Here is a 22,500-nt window from a genome sequence, read left to right as displayed (position 1 = left end):
CCCTTGCAGTAGCCATCCAGGCCCCTATATCACCCCAGGAGGTAACCTGGAACAATTTCTATCCCTCTGGAACTTCCAATTCCCTCCCCCCATCACCACTGACATTACCACCTTGTTACTCCATACCTGTGCAGTAACAAAGGTGTACCTGATTACCTCCCATTAAGGAGTTATTTGGCTGGAATGGTTCCTTATGACCCTCATCCAGGCAGGGACTTTCAAAGGATCTTTTGGGTTTTTTCAACGGCGCTAATGGACCGGTGGATTTTTTTTTTTTTTTTTTTTTTTTAAGAGTGAGTCCTTAAAAGAAGAAGAAGGGAGAGGAGAAGAAGAAGAAGAAAAATGGTCCTTAAAAAAGTGATAGAGGCATTTGATTAAAGGACAGACTCATTGTTGAAAGGTGACTTTGTACGTTATCTTTATCTGATATGGAAGAAGAAGAAGAAGATATACAGTATACAAGAACAACAACAGCAATAACAACTACGTGAAGAGAGGTCGAAAAAAGAAAAACACGAATAAAGATAAAGAGCAAGAAAGACACGAAAAAGAAGAAAACTTTCAATTTTATCTAATAAAAAAAGAGAGAAAATTGAACGAAAATAATACACAGATATAAATCTACTGAGATGGCTTCTACCGAGGTCAAATTCCGAACCACCGAAGGATTCGTGAAGTATGGTCCCCATCGTCATTGGTGTAAGGAACATTTAGTGTGTCCTGGGCTCTCTCAGGTGTGAGCAGCGGTTTAACAGGTGCAACGGAGGCAGGAGGGGAGGAAGAAGAGAGGGAGGGGATGAATGAGAAGCTGAGAGAGAGGAAGGGGGGAGGAAAAGCGAGGGAGAAGAATGCAGAGAAACGACCGGTGTAGGGTAGAAGGCGAGGATCTGAGGGGGCGTTAATAAGACGAGGGTAGTACGAAGGGAAAGGGAAGGGAAAGGGGGAGGTGAAGGGGAAGGGATAGGAAAAGAAGGGAGAGGAATGGGGTAAAGAAGAAGAAGGGGTTAGAAAAGTGGTGTACGTGTCTGATTGTCCGAGAAGTTTCACATGAATTTACCATTCGCATCATAAATTACAGAATTAAATTCAAAGCGACTTTTTCCGTTTAGATGACAAACAAAAAAAATAATAATAAAATAAAATAAAATAATAATAATAATAATAAAAAAAATGACTTTGATGTGTCTTCATACTAAAAGCGGATGTTTCAAAGACTCTTTGTGTTTATTTAATTAATTAAGTATCTGTTTAGTTATTTACTTACTTAAAAAATTACTTCATCATACAATTCTACTGCAATACCCCGCCCATCCCATTAAAATATCCGTCATGACATTTCCAAAATATCTGACAATTAGTGACGAGCAAAACCACTTGTTTGCGATCACACTCACTCCGTTGTCACGATTCGGATTCATTAAACGTATACTGGGCGATGTTAATAACTTATGGGAGAATTCAAACGGCTGGTGGTGGAAAAAAGAATATCTATATCTCAGGATTTTACGTAACGATTACTATAAATTTATAATCCTCGGGTTATTCAGTGAGCAGAGAAAGTGCTAGAAAGAAAACTAGGGGTTTGGTTATCATCCTTTGCTACTTCTTCTTTTTAATATAAGAGGAAATTGAAATTTCATGATTCTGGACACATCCCAATATTTCTAAATCAGGTTGCCCTTGTCCGGCATCTTTACAGTACAGAAAGTTTTGTAAAGTGATCTATCCTAAAGACAGGTATCCAAAGAGTTATTCATACTGAAATTTTGGTATTTTATGAACATTATAATTGACCTTATAAATTCAACCAACGTTTTTAGTTTTCTGTAAAAGAAAACTATTGAGATGGCTATTTGTTTGTCCGCCCTCAGATCTTCAAAACTACTGAGGGTAGACGGCTGCAACTTGGAATATTGATCATCCAGACTCCAATCATCAAACATACCAAATTGCAGCCCTCTAGCCTCAGTAGTTTAAATCTTATATAAGGTTAAAGTTAGCCATGATCGTGCGTCTGAGAGTTTTATATAGCATTTTATAGCTGTACAGAGAACTTCTGCGCATTTTCTACTTAAACATTGGGGCTAACTGATGAGGCCCGATAAGGCCCAGTCTGGATTCTACCTGTCAGGGATAATTAAGGAAAATGAAATTCCTCGCATTAGAGAACAGGCCGAGCTTTCATAAGCTAAGTGTCAAGAGGATGATGCTGCAGTTGGTAAACTGCAAAATTCATTCGACGGAAGTCCACATAACACTGAGCCTTCTAACTCACCTTTCCGTGGCAAACTAAGATTGTTTTTATAAAAATCCTGCTAAAACTATTCCTTATACAAAAGCCTACGTTTGCGTCATCTGAGGTTATATTCGAAATTCCAGCTGGGCAATAAATTCTCAGAAATGACACGAGTTGCGTTGTATTGAAGACAGATACTGAATCTTCACCTTTCGTGGTGCACCGCGAATTAAGCACTGATAGATATGTTACGGGGACGCAGGAACATATATATATATATAGATATATATAATATATATATAATATATATATATATATATATATATATATATATATATATTATATATGAATTTTCATCACACCATCGTGATTCATATACACGCATTAAGCTACAAATGTCCTTTAATATCCAAATCGCTCTACTTCGAAATTGACATATTTTCATATGTTATTAACCAGAGGGAATTTCTTAGTTGATAACACTTTCGTCCTCTCGTGGATTCGAACCAGCGCACAGAGGAGAAATCAGGACTTCAGTGACCCCTTACCTTAAGGTTAAATCGTTACTGAAGTCCCGATTTCTCCTGTATGCGCTGGTTCGAATCCACGAGAGAACGAAATTATTATCAACTAAGAAATTCCCCTCTGTTTAACATATATGAAAATATGTTAATTTCGAAGTAGGCGAATTGGATATTAAAGGACATTTGTAGCTTAATGCGTGTATGTATATGTATATATATATATATATATATATATATATATATATATATATATATATTCTATATTATACACACACACACATATATATAGTGTATACCTTTTTTTCTATCCGCTCATAAAACCAATAATGATACCCATTAGGACAAGCGTGAATACCCTCCTCTTTCGTTCCTAAACAACAGGTAATATGTAAATGCTTTGTAATGTGACAAATGCCAGTTATTTCTCTCTCTCTCTCTCTCTCTCTCGGGAATCGTAAACATGTAATACGTTAAATACCATGCAATACGACAAGGTTTACAAACTCCCTCCACTACCACCACATCCCCGGGACTCTCTCTCTCTGTCTCTGTCTCTGTCTCTGCCTCGTTCCATAAAGGCGTAACCGACAAATGTTATTCACGGCGACAGGCGTCAAGACGGTGGGCGTCCGGATGAGAGGGAGCGGCCTGTTTTGACAATGGTTCGCGGGTAGGTGGGCGGCCTTCCTGTGATGATGCTCTCACCTGTGACAGGTGCGCGGCTGATGATTAATGTCCCCCGGATGGACAATGGCCGATCTGGAGAGCAACTGTTTGCTTGTCTTCATCTATCATACGCCCTTTTTTAAGTGCGCTGGGGGCTCCGGGTCGGGGGGAGATTTGGGTTTTGGGGTGGTGGTGTGTGGGGGTGGGGGGGGGGGGGGGGGGGGGGGGGGGGGGGGGGGGGGGGGGGGCGGGGGGGGGGGGGGGGGGGCGGGTCAGGGGGTTTGTAAGTAAGGGTTGGACGGAATTTCGGGGGCAGGCTTCATACCGTTGGACAATGACGCTCAACTGAAAAAACGTTGAAGACGGTCGTTTGCCTCCCTCAACGAACGTACAAACACACACATATATGTAAACACACACCTAAATATATATATATATATATATATATATATATATGAATAACTTGATCACGAAATATATAAAACGTGATGCTATGTATAAATAAAGGTTTTTGCCACGAAAAAAAAATGAAAAAGGAGATAGCCGAGTACTTATATATATATATATATATATATAGATATATATATAGATATATATATAATACATAAAATACTCGGCTATCTCCCTTAATCATTATTCCTTTGTGGTAAAAACCTTTATTTATACATAGCATTCCGGTGGAATTTCCACTATGTGATTTATTCTTTCCTTCCTACATTCTTCATCTTCATTCTTTCCCTCTTCTCTCCCTCCCTCCCTCCTTCTCTTCATTTTCCCATTCTCGCTTCATTTCATGATCATTTTCTATTTTTCCTCTCTCCCTCCTTGTTGAGTTCTTCATTATGCCTTCTAGCTCTCTCTCTCTCTCTCTCTCTCTGTCTCTTCTCATTCGCAGTCTCTTTCCCTCATTAATCAAACCACCTCCGCTTAACCAACCCCTTGATTTGGTTTCATGTTCGTCAGATTTTTAAAAAAATATCCTTAACAAATTGTTCGTCAGATTTAAAAATTTTTTTTTTTTTACAAAATATTCGTCAGATTTTTTAAAATCATTTACAAAATATTCGTCATTTTTTTTTTTAAAGATATTCTTTACGAAATGTCCGTCAGATTTTTGTAAATATTCTTCACAAAATGTTCGTTCAGATTTTTGAAAATATTCTTTACAAAATGATCGTCAGATTTAAAAAAAATATTCGTCAGATTTTTTACAAATATTCTTTACAAAATGTTCGACATATTTTTGAAATAAATTCTTTACAAAATGTTCGTCAGATTTTTCAAAATATTCTTCACAAAGTGTTCATCAGATTTTTTAAATATATTCTTTACTAAACGTTCATCAGATTTTTGAAAATATTCTTTACAATATGATCGTCAGATTTAAAAAAATATTCTTTAAAAAATATTCGTCACATTTTTTACAAATATTCTTCATTAAATGTTCGCCAGATTTTAAAAAATATTTTTTAAAAAATATTCGTAATATTTGAAAAATATTCTTTACAAAATCTTCGTCAGATTTTTAAAAACATTCTTCAAAAATGTTCGTCAGATTTTTGAAAATATTCTTTACAAAATGATCGTTAGAATTTTAAAAGTATTCTTTAAAAAAATATTCGTCATATTTTTGAAAAATATTCTTTACAAAATCTTCGTCAGATTTTTAAAAATATTCTTTACAAAATATTCGTCAGATCTTTTAACAATATCCTTTAAAAAATATTCGTCAGATTTTTTACAGACATTCTTTACAAAATGTTCGTCAGATTTTTAAAAATATTCTTCACAAAATGTTCATCAGGTTTTTGAAATTATTCGTTAAAAATATTCGTCAGATTTTTAAAAAATATTCTTTAAAAATGTAAGTCAGATCTTTAAAAATATTGTTTACAATATGTTCGTCAGATTTTAGAAAAAAATATTCTTTACAAAATATTCGTCAGATTGTTAAAATTATTCTTTACAAAGTGTAAGTCAGAATTTTTAAAAGTATTCTGACGATTTAAAAAAATATTCTTTACAAAATATTTGTGAGATTTTTAACAACATTCTTCACAAAATATTTGTGAGATTTTCAACAACATTCTTCACAAAATATTTGTGAGATTTTAAAAAATATTCTTCACAAAATATTTGTGAGATTTTTGAAAATATTCTTCACAAGATGTTGGTCAGATTTTTAAAATATTATTCACAAAAAGTATGATTTCTGAGTGTGTGTGTGTGTGTGTGTGTGTGTGTGTGTGTGTGTGTGTGTGTGTGTGTGTGTGTGTGTGTGTGTGCAAAATTCTGGTTGATACCTGAATACATGTATTACGTTTTGTGTCTTGGCCCTCTATTGATACGAATGTAAACAGGTGGTATCGCTGATCTCAGAGAGAGAGAGAGAGAGAGAGAGAGAGAGAGAGAGAGAGAGAGAGAGAGAGAGAGAGAGAGAGAGAGAGAGTTGAAATACTGAATCCTGTCACGTTAAATGTTCTAGGTCAACCACCAATGCAATATCCGTGATTTCCGAGCCTCAATGACCAACCGTTATTCATTGGTGGTGAAGTGATGGCAAGTAAATGCTCATCAATAACATCATCTTTGTATTGTTATCTTAAATCTAATATATTATGAAAATATAAAACGTTTATTTAGGGCTTAGAATGAATCAAATTTTATAACTTATTACATGTTATTTGGGTCGATTTCACAAAGATAAGGCCGTTATACTTTTCGTAATATCGCCAATATTTATTCATATTGCTAACAGTAAAGATTCTTGGGTTTGTTATTATTACTGTCTCTGGACCCTAATTTGAATAACTTCAACTACTTATCTTTAAGCCAAAATGCAAATTATCAGCCATATACTTACTTTTCTTGTTTTATCCTATACGACTTGGAGGCAAACCATTTCTAGTTTAAAAGTTAAATTCTCGGTGCTTTAATATAGGCCAGCTAGTATGAAAATTGTTTGAAATTCAAAGGCTGCGTTTTTATCAGCCCAGACACTCAGTGGCGACATGTTTCTGCTAAAAATGACAAGACAGAAAATTATAATTAGATGCGATTTTAATTATTTCCAGAATAAATGTGTTGCAAAATGTGAACGATGAATACTAATATTACTGACTATCAAGCCTATCTAAAAAAAAAATCTACAACATCTGGATTAATTTCTTGTATATACAAAATTCATAATTATTATTTTTATTATTATTTCAGTAGATGAAACCTACCCACATCGAACAAGTACACGGGCCATTGACTTGAAATTTAAGCTTCCAAAGAGCGTTGGTTTCAACCTCCCACCGCAGACCCAACACTGCAGCAATAACTGATCATGATACAGAGCCAGTGAATTTTCCTCACCCTGGGGGAGACGCGAACCCGCGATATTTGAGAGGTATGTCACGACATTATCCACTATACCAGCAAAATTATACCAGTAAAATTGTGTTGTCTTTAAAAGTTGACAACATTTTTTCTTAGTGTTTCTTCTTGTAGGGCCGTTTTGCCATCATTGCACCTCGTGAAGTGCACTGTAGGCGTTACTACGGCTCTTTGCAGCGTCCCTTCGGCCCCCTAGCTGCAATGCCTTTCATTCTTTTTACTGTGCCTCCGTTCATATTTTCTTTCTTCCATCTTGCTTTCCACCCTCTTCTGACAAGTGTTTCATAGCGCAACTGCTTCGAGGCTTTCCTCCCGTCACACCCTTCAGACCCCCTGTACTCTCAATGAATGACCTCATAGGTCCCCCCCCCCAGTACTTGGCCTTTGGCCGAAATTTGACATTCCACTTCGAAATCCTCACTGTTTAAGTTAAAAACAGCATTGACAATGTATTTACACATCCATGTAATCCTTGCTTCCTCGCTCCGAGATTCACTCAGCGAGGTTTCTGGTGCTGTGCGACTCTTCTTTGAGTTCCTCAGAATCTGTCCCTTTCCCACAATACTCAGTTAATGAGTCGATTTCAGGAGGAGGACGGAAGATGCGCGTCAAACGCGAGCCGCCCGTCTTCTCTGTCAGCTTCATCATCGCGTATTCTGCAAAATGTCAGACCATGTATAATAAGGCTTCGTAAAGGAAGGGTCGAACAAGGACCATTTGGGAAAAAAATAATAAACATCTCTGCATAAAAATTAAACTAAATAAAAAAAAAAAGTCTTCCAAAGAAAAGCTTTGATGTCAATGTCTACCTTTCGCTTCAATCTTTAGCATTACACGCTCTAAGACCAACGTGAAATGCAAATAATATCCAGCAATAAACAGCTCATGGGAAACATGGAAAAAATAGTTATTAAGTAAATAGGAAAATGATTTAATAATCTTTACAAAGAAACAATTATTTCTTGAGGGAAATGACAGTCATCGGGGGTGTGTGTGTGTGTGCATTTTTCGCATTGCACTTCCATTCTGTGGTTTGTTATGCAAATTGTAAATATCTCGGCCCTTGCAGACACTTATATCACTTCTCTTAACCCCCACCCCACCCACCACCACCAACCCCACCCACATAAACCCCTCCCCTCTCCATTCTCATTCCCCGTTTCAAACGACTGCATGCCACACCTTCCAGCCCCCCCCCCCCCCCCCCCCACCTCCAGCCTCACCTCTAACACCCTCCCCCTCCTCCCGCAAAGACGCACCTGAGAAACCGCTGCCTACACCTGACAGACACACACACACAAATATTCGATTCCTTATCGAGGATGACGGCGATGGTGATCGTCGTCGTCGTAATCCTCTCCCAAAAAGAGAAGTGTGGCCCGGGGTACACCCAAAACACTTCATTGGGTCGGTATTCAACTTCAGAGGAAGCCGATCCGATACACTTCTCTCTCTCTCTCTCTCTCTCTCTCTCTCTCTCTCTCTCTCTCTCTCTCTCTCGGCTTTATTTCTTTTTTTTTTGTTTCAGAATACAATATCGAACGGTGTAAACTTCGTTTTTTTTCTTTTTTTTTCGTCAATCATTCGCTAGTTTTACTTACTCCATCCTCATACTTGTTCCTGGTACACTTCTCTTCCCTATTTTTCTTCTCTTCTTTACGTTTATTTTCCTCCTCCTCCTCCTCCTCCTCCTCTTCTGTCATATCACATCAAGACGTCAGCCAAAGTCCCCTTTCAACAATAAGACCTCCTTTACATCGAATGCCTCCTTTTCTTTTTAAATGACTTTTTTTTTCCCCACGCTTTGAAGAAAATCACCTCTTCTCTCTTTTCCCTTCTTCCTTAAAGGCGCCGGTCCATTAACGCCGCCGAAGGACCTCCAGAGATCCTTAAAAGGAAGCCGCCGCCGCCGCCGGGAAGATGGTCCTAACCAAGGAGCCATTCTCGCCAAATAACTCCTTAATGGGAGGTAATCAGGTTCAACTTTGTTACAGGTCAGGGAGTCAGTCAGTCGTCATCCCCGGAATGGGAGCCGATTTTGGCCAAGGAGCCGTAACTATGGCTCCCCCTCAGGGTAAGAAGGCAGAGGGTAGGAAGGAGGAACGATAGAGAGATAGAATAGTATGGGATTTAGGCCAAAGCACTGGGACCTATGAGGTCATTCAGCGCTGAAACTGAAATTTATATAAAACCCGTAAAAAAAATTGCTCCGAAGAAACTTCTGTACAGCGCAAAATGCTGTATGAAACTTATAGCCACGGCCGGCGGCCCATGAAACTTTTAGACACGGCCCGATGGTGGTCTGTCCCATAGCGTTGTCGGACGCGCGATCATGGCTCACTTTAACGTTAAATCAAATAAGAACGACTGAGGCTAGAGGGTTGTCATTTGGTCTGTTTGATGATTGGAGGGTGGATGACCAACACACCAATTTGCAGACCTCTAGTTTCTGAGTTGTGAGGGCAGACAAAGTTTCCTTTTACAGAAAACTAAAAATTTCTTTTTGATCACGCAATTTTAAAATCACAGATCGTTGAATAGGTTAATTACACTGTTTTCTTTTTTTTCTAGCATATCTGCGGATGCAATAAGCTATCTCCATCACCAAGGCCAGCCGTAGACGCATTTCCCGAAGGAAGCTTCTACAACTCATCCCGTTCAATAAATTCAAAGCTCTGTAGTTGGGGGACACACCCACCTCACCAAATCACTGCAGACTGCTCGCCTCTACAGGGGCAAAGGATGGAACACATGTGTTCACTACGGACAATTGTGTTCCGTCCTTATTAGAGCAGATCTGGAGGTCATTACTTATATCAGGTGCAAACTAAACCTTATGGTGTTCAATGTCCCCAAGCATAATTAATTTTCTGTACGGTAACATTTCACTGAAGTTCACTCCCAGGCAAAATCATCTTGTTTGGCGACACTCAAGTCTCTTCTCAGATCTCTTGAATTTGTTTAAATCCATGTGGATCTGCGCGCACACACACATACAGACACACACAAAAGCAGGCCAAATAAGTCTAAAAGACAAATGTTTGCAGCCTAATTAAAAGGGTCACCAACTGGGCGTAGGAAAACTGAACGTGTCCTCTAAAATGAATCGTGTACGGATGGATGAATGGCGTTCTGGAACTGGGATATAAAATGTATGCCAAAGGCCAACCGCTGTAGGACCTATGAGGTTTGAAAGGTGTAACAGGAGGAAAACCTCAAAGCAATTGCACTGAGAAACTATTGTTAGGAGGGGGTGGAAAACAAGAAGGAAGAACAGGAATATGAACGGACATACAGTAAAGAATTGAAAGGAGTTACAGCATGGGCCGAAGGGGCGTTGCAAAGAACCTTAAGTATTGCATACAGTGCATCGGGTGAGATGCACTGACGGCACTAGCCCCCCTACGGAGGAATGGATTTCTGGTCCAAAATTGAAGCACTGGCGGCGTGAAAGCCATTCAGCTTCTCGAAGAGAAGGTGACTGTTGCCAGATACTCAAATCCAACCAAATCAGGCTAAACTGATGACACAACATTGGATTCATGATACTATAAGACTAACATGAAGACTAAATGAAGAATTCCAGAAGAGGGAATTATACCTTGTGTGTTTAAAACGTTCTTTAGGTATCTTTATCACTTTACGTAGATCACCTCAGTCACAACAAACCGGCAACTTCAACATTCTCTCAGCATTTTCAAGGACCGAGTTGCATTCCTCCAGAACCTGGAAGGTTGCATCCTACAGGGAGCGTTTCAGTCGAAAACGTAATCCAGGGAGAGTCGATCCTCTCCTCTAATCCCTACGGCAACTCCGTTGCAATCAACATACAAAATTTCAATAAAGAAGCTCTAAAATGCCCAGAGCATAGTATTCGAAGTCCCGTACTATGAACTGCATCTAAATCTCTCAGTTCGGATTGACAAGGTGATGAGTGTCTATGACAGCCACAGTCCCGTTTGGATCTGCACAGGGAATAGTAGGCTATTCTGATGGAAGATTTTTGTCAGCTCCGATCAGGTCTCCACCGTTCCCAGCCTGACACAACTATTAAAACATGAAATGATTTTTTGGACAGTCACTTTTAATGATCGATGTGACCAGGCCAAGTTGATCTCTCGTCAAAAGACGCATCTAAAAATGTATTCCTTTTCCTTATGTGACATTTTGCCATTTAAGACGAACTGGGATCTCCTCTACGTTACTGCTTCTTCTGGAACTGAATCTCGTGGCAATAATTCAAAGCTACCTTCCTTAGACCAATTTCTAACTGCATTTCATAAACATCCAAATGTTCGCCTGTGGTCAAGAAGTCATATCAATTGCTGCCTTTTGTAAGGTGCTGTAAAACTTCCGTACCTATATGACAATCTATATGACAGGAGAGAGAGAGAGAGAGAGAGAGAGAGAGAGAGAGAGAGAGAGAGAGAGAGAGAGAGAGAGAGAATTATTCATACTCCTGTGACAAGACTACTTCGCGCCATCTCCCCATTAAACTGAAAGCCACAGTGCTAATCACTTTCCGATACACAAAACACTGAGAGATTATGCGAAGGTTAAAAATTGACGTGCCTATATGGGCCTATGGGGACGCCACAAAAAGAAGAAGAAGAAGAAGAAGAAGAAGAAGAAGAAGAATTAATTTGTCGTCGTCGGGGCCACCCATAGCGAACCCGCCAGAACTAATCAAAACTTTGGCGGGATTTGTGGCTGGAAAAACTGATCCCGCCGAAACCTGTGGAAGCTGCCAAGAGAAGGGGGCCGGTTGTTGCCGGTTGGAAGGGCCTGATGAGAGAGAGAGAGAGAGAGAGAGAGAGAGAGAGAGAGACGCGAGTGAGGATGGAGGTATTATATGCAGGGAGGGAAGTGTTTAGCGGCTATGTAAACAGAAGGTGTGGAACCAAGGCGATGGGGTGACGTGTGCGCGAAATATGATATAATACTGATGCAGAGGTGGGAGTCTCTCTCTCTCTCTCTCCATTCAGCCCCCTACCTACCTGTAATCATTGCAGTTTCTAACAATATGAGACACCGTTGGATTTAGTCTATTCACTATTTGGATGGGTGACCAGCAATGAACGCCAGACGATGCTGTGAGGGAATAGGCGTGCGGCTAGCATCCTCATCCCCAAACATCAATGGGGAACGAGATTAGTCACAAAAACCGGATGAAATCGAACAAGTTACTCAAACTTACAAGAAACCCGGGGAGACCGATGTGAGCAGTAATAAGCCAAAACGAGCCACCAGGCCTTGTAACACCCGTCACGCCACCTATTCCCACGTTTGTCCTGTTACCGCAGCGATGTTATCCCTTCATGCAGTTACAGAACCTTTGACAAGTATGAAGTAAATATTTACGTTTATGTTAGTTTTTACAATTAACAGAAGAACCTAGTCAATGCATCCGCTACTTTGGTTCGGGGAATTAATTAATGTGAAATTTCAACTGTTGAAAAAAAAAAAAACTGAGAAAAAGCACATGACGTAAATGTTTCAAGTGATTTTTGCATAAAAATGATACTGACACCATCCCGAAGTGGTGTGCACCACCATCATTCTTAATTAAAGGGCCAAAACCGAAATTTTGGGGGTGATACTTACTATTACAAAGAAAAGAATAGTTTTATCATTCTTGATCATTTCTGAAATTCTGCCAGACGCTCAGAGTAAAATATGTTTTGTTGGTTCATTACAAAACTCAATTAACGGCCAATCAAATTCCTGTCCCAATATTCAGCGACTAACACAAGTAAGGGTTTTTTTAAGTAAAGGTTTTTTCAATTGATGATATCAACAACTTGATCTCCCTAAAATAATAAAATCAGAGTGGATCTTTCTTGTTTGTCCGCCCCGGGTTGGGGAGATAGGTACGGAATCGGGAGGGTAAGGTGGGAAGACATGACACATCCACCCTCCTCTGGCACACCTGTTTGCCCGCCCCGGGGTGGGACCGAGGTAGGTATGGGATCGGGAGGTTAGGGGAGACTAGACGGGCAGCGCCGGGTTCCAGCGCAGCGTAGCACGCGCCATCAAGCACGTACATAAATAATTTACAAAATAGTGAAGCACTGTGGCTAAGAGGACATTCAAATCTCTTTCTATCTCACTGCATTAACCATTATATATAAATCTCTCGTACAATCTCTCTCTCTCTCTTACTTTTTATTAATACATTTATACATATCTCTATTAAGCTCATCTCTCTTCTTCCCGCTATTTCTCATATTACACTTTTACTTGTGTACTCTGCCTCCTCTCACTTTCTGCCACTGTTTTATTTCACTCTTTTGTCCTCTATGTATTCTGTTTCATTTTTCTCTAATTTATTTTGTCGCGATTACTTTATCTTCCTACACATTATATCACCACTGTCTGTATGTCATCATACATCTCATGTTTCTTCTGTAGCCTCGACATTTAATTTTCTCTCTCTCTCTCTCTCTCTCTCTCTCGTATTCATTCATCAGACTCATTACAAAACCTGATCACAAACCGCCTCCCGTTCCTTACAAACCCCTTCTGACAACCTCGCCCTTTCCCATCCATTCTAACCCCACCCTCTTCGCAACCGCCCCACCCACACATACACACCCTCGGCGGATGAGTATATGGGCGATCTTTTCCCTTGGGTGGCGGTGTCTAACCAGCGAGTGATTGTTATCCACACGTGGCGTGGTATGTGTGTGTGTGTGTGTATGGGAGGGGGGTTAGGGGAGGGGCGGGGTGGTCATAATTCAACAAGTTTTGCAGTAAGGCTGATCAGTCTGGGGGTATTATGGCGGAATTATGTAATCAGGGTGAGCCGCTACAAAGGCCATCATATTTATCCTCAACATCCGCAGCTGCTAAGTCGACTCGGATGCGATGGTTATGATTTCGACCAGTAATTCGTTTCTCCCAGCAGGGGCCGATTCCACAGAAAAACCAAATTCAAAATCACTGAAACAGCTTAATATTCAACTTCTGATTTCGTCGAATACGTACGTACACACATTACGCCACTCACCTCTTTCTCCCGCGGCCTCTACAAGCTTCCCGGATTAATAGGATCTCTCAACCAAGACATGAGAATGATACACCTGTCCTCTTCCATTCTCTCCACAAGGCAAACACAAACTATTCTAATTTTTTTCACTAAGAACATTATTATCATTATATTATTATTATTATTTCTAATGCACGATCATTCACATGAAACACGCCTAAAAATAATTTATTCTAAAAATGAGATAAAATGAACCACGGTAAGGTAGGAAATTTAGTGCAATACAGGTAAAATGTAGCAGATCGTAAATAAATACTAATAAATAAGTAAGTAAAATATTAATAAAAAAAATTTAAGATAAATTTTCCTGCAAAGGCTTGGGTTACAGAGAGAGAGAGAGAGAGAAGAGAGAGAGAGAGAGAGAGAGAGAGAGAGAGGAATCTCATATTTCTCAAATCAAAATTTTTAATATCATGGATTACTATTCTAATAATATCTTTCATAAGATGAGGCTGCCTAACCGAGTAGAGGGGCAGAGTGATTCCCAACGAAAGGAAATTGTGAGTTTCGTGGAAAACGGAAGAAGAAAGAAAATCCCATTTTCCTTGAGCCCTATAACCTTCCCTTCTTTAAAAAGTAGTCGATGGGTTATCTATTAATGTTCTGAGCCCCGCTCTTTTCGGAATTCTATTCTGCTTCCGTTTTCCACGTACCACATACTATATAAACTCCTGCCTTACAAATGGCCGAGTACAACTTCTTTAAAAGCAACTGTCTGATAGATATGGCGGACAGAGAGACAGAAAGACAACAAGTAAAACATACGCTGAAGTTACATCAATGGCGCAATCGAGTTTTCTGTACAGCGTATAATGCTGCATAAATCTTTTAGCCCCAGCCCGGTGGTGGCCTGTGTTGTTGTGCCTATAGAAGTTACAGACGCACGATCATGGCTAACTTTAACCTCAGATAGAACAGAAACTTCCAAGGCTAGAGGGCTGCAATTTGGTACGTTTTGTGACTGGAGGGTACATGATCAACATACCAGTTTGCAACCCTCTAGCCTCAGTCGCTTTTAAGATCTGAGGCCGGACAGACAAATAGATCTCAGAAGTTTTCTTTTCGAGAGAACTCAAACCAGGAGAAAACATGACATTCGGACAACTTCTCAGGAGGAGGCAATGGAGAGGAGAGAAGGCCAAGGAAGGTCAGGGAAGGTAGAGAGGAAAGAAAGGAGAAATGAGATGGAAAAAGGAAGAGGAACAGGAGAGGGGAAAGATGAAAAAAAAGAATAGAAGGGTTACGCAAAGGGCGTCAAGGAGAAAAGGAAGGGAACGTGAGGGGAAGCGACCGGAGAAAAAAGGAGAGATGAAGGGGGGTAAGAGAATGGGAGAATGAAAGGAATGATAAGAGGGGAGAGGAGGGAAGAGTGAAAAGGGGGGAAAGGAAGATGTGAGAGGTGAAATGAACGGGAGGTTCAAAGGAGGGGAAATGGAAAGGGGAGGAACAAAAAAACGGGAAGAGGAGAGGTGAGAAGAAGAGGTGAGTGGAGAAGGGAGAAGGAAAGGAAGACTTGAGGAGGAGATGGGAAATGAGGGGACAAGAGCAACAGAGAGAGAAGGATAAGAGGAGGCCGATCAGAGGTTGGAGGAGAGAGAGAAAAGGGACCGTATGACGAGGGGAGAGAGGAGAGAGAGAGAGAGAGAGAGAGAGAGGAGGGGAACCGATAATACCATTGTATTTGGAAAAGCTTGACATACGAGATGACAAGATGGTCTGACGGGGAAGGGAGAGGGCTAGACAGAACGAATAGGAAGAGAAAAAAAGGGGAAAACAAGGGGACATGACAGACTTGTTCTTTTCAATGGGAGAAGAGCAACGATTCACCAAAGGCGACCCGAGTAGATCCTGTCATTAAAAAAGAAAACAAATAACAAGATTAATTGGTAAACAATGAATCAAATGCATAAACAAATATTAGATTAATAATATATGTAAATACATTAATCAGAGACTATCGTGAATGGAATGAAAAAGTCGCATGAATAATGAGAGGACAGACCAGAATAACAATTGACAACTCAAAAGTTAATGGTGACTGAATCTGTTGCAATATAGAATTAAGGAAAGAGCACACAAAACGAGAAAAGACGTGTAACAAGAAGAAAGATAATGCATAAAATGTATTATATAAAATAACGACCGCTAAATACAAATTATACATACATACAAATAGAGAATTAAAGCAAGTGCAAGCTAAAAATAAACGGCACAACATAAGCAACTTGGAAGGGGACTGACGTGCTGTTGATGGGGCGTCTGTGTAGCGGTATGGAGCGGCTTTGAGGCTCTGGATGAATCCTGTTTTCGTGCAGATGAGGTATCTGATGGAGGTGATGGTTGGGAATTCGTATCAATCAGCTTCAATGGCCATTCAGTCTGTTCACGTCAAAACTCCGTAATTCTCTTCTTTACTCCGTGTTCCCAAAGTAATTTAACGAGCACCTGTTCAAGCGGCAGATTTGCAGTCATAACAAAAGGGAAAGGAAAGCGGTAATATTCATTTCCGGTTTAAATGAACTGATTTAGGAAAATAAGAACAATAAAGTCAAAAATACGGCGAAGTTTCTTCGGTGCAATCGAGATTTCTGTACAGCGTATATTTCTGTATGAAACGCTCATCCACGGCTCATGAAACTTTCAGCCACAACCCGGTGGTGGCCTGCGTTGTTGGCACCTGTAGCTGAGCCAGACGCACGATCGTGGTTAACTTTAACTTTAATTAAAATGCAAACTACCAAGGCTAGAGGGCTGCTATTTGCTATGTTTGATGATTGGAGGGTGGGTGATCAACATACCAATTTGCAGCCCTCTAGCCTCAGTAGTGTTGAAGATCTGAGGGCAGACAAAAAGCCACTTCAATTGTTTTCTTTCACAGAACACTAACTCGCGCGAATGAGCCAAACGATGCTGGCGATGGCCCAGTGGCTGGGAGAACGGGCGAGAGGAGTCTCCTTAGCGGCCGACCCCAAGCGAAAATCCCGTTTAAGAAGAAGAAGAAGAAGAAGAAGAAGAAGAAGAAGAAGAGACTGTCACCCTGACATGCAAGTGTGAAAACGACAAAGTATTGCGTCATCATCGTATCAAACTGAATAAAAACGCGGTAATAATGGTAATAGGAGGGGGGGAAGAAGGGTACGTGGGGAGGGGGCTGGGGATGTGTGGTCACTGGGGATGATGAGGAGGAATGAGGGATTAAGACGAGAGGAGACGGAGGGAAGTAGAGAGGGTGGAGAGGGGGGAATAGGGGGGAAAAGGGGAAGCATGTCTTCTCTCTTAAAGCCAGGGGGCAGAAATTACCAGAGATTATAAGAGTCCCGACACTAATTACCTTTCCCCTAGGGACAGTGAGAAAGGGGGAATGCCGAGAGAGAGAGAGAGAGAGAGAGAGAGAGAATTTATTTATAATTATATATATACACAAAGACACATATATATTTATATATACACACTCGCACATATATATGTATGTATTATATATTATATGTGCATTTATATGTAGAATCTACTGGTCACTTCTTTACCAGATACATAAGTAACTGCAATAGCAACGACGGACTCTTAACTTCTCGAATTCTTCCAGCTCTTTTGGATATACGCTTCTTGTGGCTATAAAGCCTTGAGATCCAAGTTCAATGAAATCCGAGGTGCTTAAGATGTCCGGTAGCGGGAAACGAACTCGCGTCACCATGATCACGACGATAATAATAAAAATCAATAATAATAAATAAAGTACTGACTGTGTAAGGCTACCACCCGACAGTATTGAAAAAGAGGGGTATTTGAATGATTTGGGAAACACGCAGAGGCTTAGACTTTATTATCATTGTTATTTCCGTAGACGAAACCTATTAACTGGAAGCAAGCACACCAAAGGAGCCATTGACTTGAAATTCAAGCGTCTAAAGAATGATGGTTCCAACCTCCCACCGCAGACCCCATACAGCAGTAGTGACTGATCATGATACAGCGCCAGTGACTTTTCATCGCCCGGGGGAGACGCCAACCCGCGACATCTGAGTGGCATACCACGACATTAACCGCTAGACAAGCGGACCAAATTCGTCCTTAAATATGTGAGCTCCGGAATCAAAACTATCCTGGTATTCATCCTCATTAACTTGGTATTTTCTCAGCTTTCGGAAGTATAACTATTGATTACTGAGCATCTTATCCCAATACAGCAAAAGTATGGCAAACTGTGAGCTTTGCAATAAACATTTCAAATGTCAATTTGTGTAGGTGACTGATACACACCTCAGTAGTACAAAAAATAAATACTAAACAGAATGAGATCAAATAAATAAATCATTAAAAATAAAATGTTTTAACAGCGCTGACATTTAGTGATGTTTGATCAAAATTCAACTTTAAAAAGTAGATTTAATCGTACGCTTTCGGATACATTACAGAATTCACGTTAAGCAGTAAGCCTCGTCGCCAAGTCAACAGATATTCGATATACATTGCTATCGAGAGTAATGAGTCTATGAGTATATGTCTTTCAGAAGTCAGGATGGAAACAAACAGCACATTCAGAATGTCTCAAGGTCCTCTGTCGAAACATTTCCCATCCATAAATGTTCTCAGTTGTGACACACGAAAAATCTCCCTCAAAAAATCCCTGAAGCCGAAAAGTCATTTTTGAACGGGACCCAAAATGGCTTTTTCCACCGAAATACGAAATACAAGAACATGACACTCATTTCCGGACTCCATCATACCCAGGAGTAATTTAAATATTGCAAACTTAGATGAGAGGCCATTTTTAATCAGCAAACAGCATTTTTTGTCTTGGCCCGGGCCGGGCGGCGGGGGGGAGGGGGAGGGGGGGGGGAGGAGGGAGGGAGGGAGGGAAATTTTTCCTTCCCATTGGACTTTTGTTTGAAATGAGAAATTCATGCAGTTGGAAAAAATCGAGGGTGGGAGGGGGGGGGGGTGGGGGGGCTGGGATGATGGGACTAGGCGGGAGGTGGGGGGAGGGGGGGAGGGGAGGGGATGTTTTTATTGGAGACATTTTTGTCTTGTCCATAATACTCCATAAGCTTAGCGGTTTTAATTATTCAGTTCTGGCCTGTAATGAAACAGAAAACCCCTATTGATGAATAGGGGTAATCTATTTAGCCCACCCCTACTACTCCGCCCCTTCCTCCCTCCTATTAGGAAGGGGGAAAAAAGGCCCAGGAGCTTTTGCATATGTTTAAATTAAATCAATTCATAGGTTCCACATTCACATAAAACTCCCGCCTCGGCGGTTAAAAGACTTGACAAAATTGGGCGGCGAAAATGATCATTCAAGCCGCGCTCTTTTCAGACTCGGACACACACACAAAAAATGGCGCGAAATTACTCTTTTCCCGCCATAAAAATGGTCAGTAAATGACTGGTGAATCTCTCCCACCCCTCCCCTCGGCTCCCTTCCCTGTATATGAATGTCGATATCCCATTTTATTCTATTTTTTGTTTCTTCATTTCTATTTTTTGTTTTCATTTTTCCTTTTACCAACGAAAAGTGGCCGTATATAACATAGTACATACTCGTTTCAGCTTGCTTGTCGACAACATATTTCAAACGATTATGGAATGATTTCAAGAAAACTTGATGATTCAGTTGCTTATGTTCCAGGGCAGAGCAGGTGGGATTTTGAGATGGACCTGGATTCTACTTCCTAAAGACATCTGTTTTGGGGTAAGTGGCAAAACATTAAAAAATACTGCTGATGTGGTTCCTTGAATATATTTTGAGACGGATCCAAGAATTTGTGACGCTGGTTTTTGTTTCTCTCCCTCGTGTTCCCGACTACGACGATTATTGCCAAGATCCGAGCAGGATACCAGACCAGCTGAGGCTTACTGAGCCACCACACTCGACCCACCCAGGCAGCCTTGGCGGATGTTTGTGGTCGGCGGATGTTTTACCCGTTCTTCTTTGGATCTACTGATTCCAAGTCTCTCGTTCTAAAATCTAGATTTACTCTGAACAATGTCAAAGAATGCAAATAGTATTTTGCGCGAGGGCGTGAGAAATCCTAACCTCTCCTAGAATGCCATGTCCTCACTTAACCAAAACTTACCTTCTAACCTAACCCGGAGGGGTTTCGCCCCCCCCCCCCCCTCTTGGACCCCCCAAGTCATACTAAATATCCCTTTCTCCCTCACTCTGCATACTACCCAGTATCTGTTTCATTATCTAATGTTTTCTTTTTATATTCTTTCAGAATATTTAAGCATTCCTCTTTTTTCTGTTCGTTAGAAAATGAAGAAAAGTTAAATTTGGGTTCTAGAAGAATTTTGCCAAAAGTGGATTTCGTAACTGGCACAAGGTCATGGAATTTTGGGAGAGACAGGAATGTACCTTTTGGAGAAAAGGCACCTTTTGCTGGGTCGACGCTGCTCAGCCTGATTCGCATATTCCAGGCCAATGGAAGCGAAGCCAAGCACACCATTAATGCAGTTCGGTAGATTAGATTAGATTTAAGACCTCAGATCATCACGATAAATTATATTTGATTTCAATCTGTTTTCAATCCTTTTTTTAAAATCTTTCCTTGCCTTTTTCCCCCTTGATATACTCACACACTACCTTCACGTTTATTATTATCGTATTTTCCTTTCCCATGGGTGCGTGTCTGTCTGTCTGTCTCTTTCTTTCTCTCCGCGGTTTCCCTTCCATCGCTGTTTTGATTTCCTCCAGACATGCAAACACTCATTGCGTCGCTTACGGCCCGGGCAGCAACATAAACACGGCCGCTTTGGCGGGTTATCTGAGCAAACAAGGTGGAAGAAAACAGTTATGTTATGACGGGTAACGGTCGAAAACACTTACTCCAAAGGACATTCGTTTATTTTTCTCCTCTTTTGAACAGGCCCGTAGGGGGCAGCGACTGTTTGGTTTTCTCTTACGGAACGCGGCCACGGTTCGGAGCTTCCCTCTCTGAACGTGATCTTGAGAACCATGGACAGTTCTAATACCCTTCTGAACGTGGCCTTAAGAACCACGGACATTTCTAATACCCTCCTGAACGTGGCCTTCAGAACCACGGATATTTTTAACATTTTTCCTGTGAATGATGCAGCTGTACGAGATATACTGTAAGCAATTGGTCTTTTTTCCCCTTCCGAACAAGGGACATTAGTATGCGTTCTGCATAGTGCGTGAGGCCATATGAGACTTGAACAGGTTGTCTTTTGCCTTCGTGAACGAAGCCATATGGGACACGGACAGTTCGGTTTCGTTTTCATATTATTAAATTCTAGCCGAAAATCGCTTTGAAAATATTCAAGATTTCTGAAATAAAATACTAAGAATTGATTAGGCCTTAAAAACGTAAATACTAAAATAAAGCCTTGTAAGAAATATGTTAAGAAAAAGAACACTTATTATAATCCAACCAAGACGGGAAAATATTAATTGTTGCGCATCTCTCGAGCAAATGATTCGAATGCAAGTCTATTTTGCGAAATGGATTCCAACGACGTCGTACCTGACGGTCAAAGCCGCCCTAATGAATCCCGCCTTAAAGCAAACATTGAGTCAATGTCATAAACAAATCAATAAATCAATCAGTAAATAGAGTAGAAGCTGGCATATTGCCACGCAAGAAAAAACTATTCTTAAATATACATATTTGTTAAAGACACATCGCAAATTTTCTTCGCCTTCCTATGTACTACAACTTGGAAGAAACAGTATTTGACTCTTACTACAATCAATCAACCTCTTGATGTCTTTTCAGCCTCATAACCTTCCTCTTGTTCGCGTTTACTCTCAACTTCCTCCTCAGTATCTGGAAGTTCAGAAGTTTAAGTAAAGATACACTGCATTGACACCCTAATACAATTCTTCTTGAATTTTAATAATTGACTTGCATTTTTATCTGTTTCATTATATATCCTTTAATTCATTTTTCTCTTTTAATCAATGATATCTTCTTTCTGCATTTTCCTTTGTCACCTCGAGCTTCTTCCTGATGAACATCATATTATTTGGACGTTTGAATTTCCAGTCAATGGACCCTATGGGCTTGTTGCGTATGGATGGGGATTATCTTCTGAATAATAATAATAATAATAATAATAATAATAATAATAATAATAATAATAATAATAATAATAATTAGATGCCGAAGTAGCTCCAGGACTCATGCGGAAGAGTGTGCTCCTGGAAAAAGCGCATATAATAAGAAAAGTGATGTGCTCCTAAGGAGGCATGATGCAACCCGGAACCTCATACTATAAAAATCAACCAGTCGAATAGGATGACTGTGACAGACAAAAAAGAAAATAATAATAATAATAATAATAATATTCACTTCTACTTCTGACCAGCCATGAAGATGACCTACGAGAAGGTTGAAACGTCGCGATAAGCCAGAGCTACACCAGCATTAATAACAGCTGAATACCAGAGACGACCCCGGCCTGACATTGACCTCGCTTATGGAATGCTACCAACACCGACGACGACTCCAGCTTGACCTGGACCTGAGGAACGCCTTTCCATACACCAGTATTCTGATAATACCGGTATATTGATAATACCAGTTTTTGAATCATAAATCCTGCTCTAAATAAAACACCATTTTCAGCATTATTCCCAATATGAATATTGGCCAATTATTAAGAAGTGTCGCTGAGCCAGAAAA

At 40.3% G+C, this 22,500-nt stretch overlaps 1 long non-coding RNA gene across 1 annotated transcript in view; it reads right to left on the bottom strand.

The window, feature by feature from the left end:
* Positions 1-6,002: 6,002 nt before the first annotated feature.
* The window catches only part of LOC135214479 (uncharacterized), a 392,113-nt gene continuing 375,615 nt past the window's right edge, over positions 6,003-22,500 (bottom strand). The window contains exon 5 of the long non-coding RNA XR_010314352.1: positions 6,003-7,463. This is a non-coding gene — a long non-coding RNA (uncharacterized LOC135214479). The remainder of the gene's footprint in view (positions 7,464-22,500) is intronic.

This window comes from Macrobrachium nipponense, chromosome 45 (genome assembly GCF_015104395.2).
Source record: "Macrobrachium nipponense isolate FS-2020 chromosome 45, ASM1510439v2, whole genome shotgun sequence".
Classification (NCBI taxonomy): Eukaryota; Metazoa; Arthropoda; class Malacostraca; order Decapoda; family Palaemonidae; genus Macrobrachium; species Macrobrachium nipponense.
This window is presented reverse-complemented; position numbering and strand designations above follow the sequence as displayed.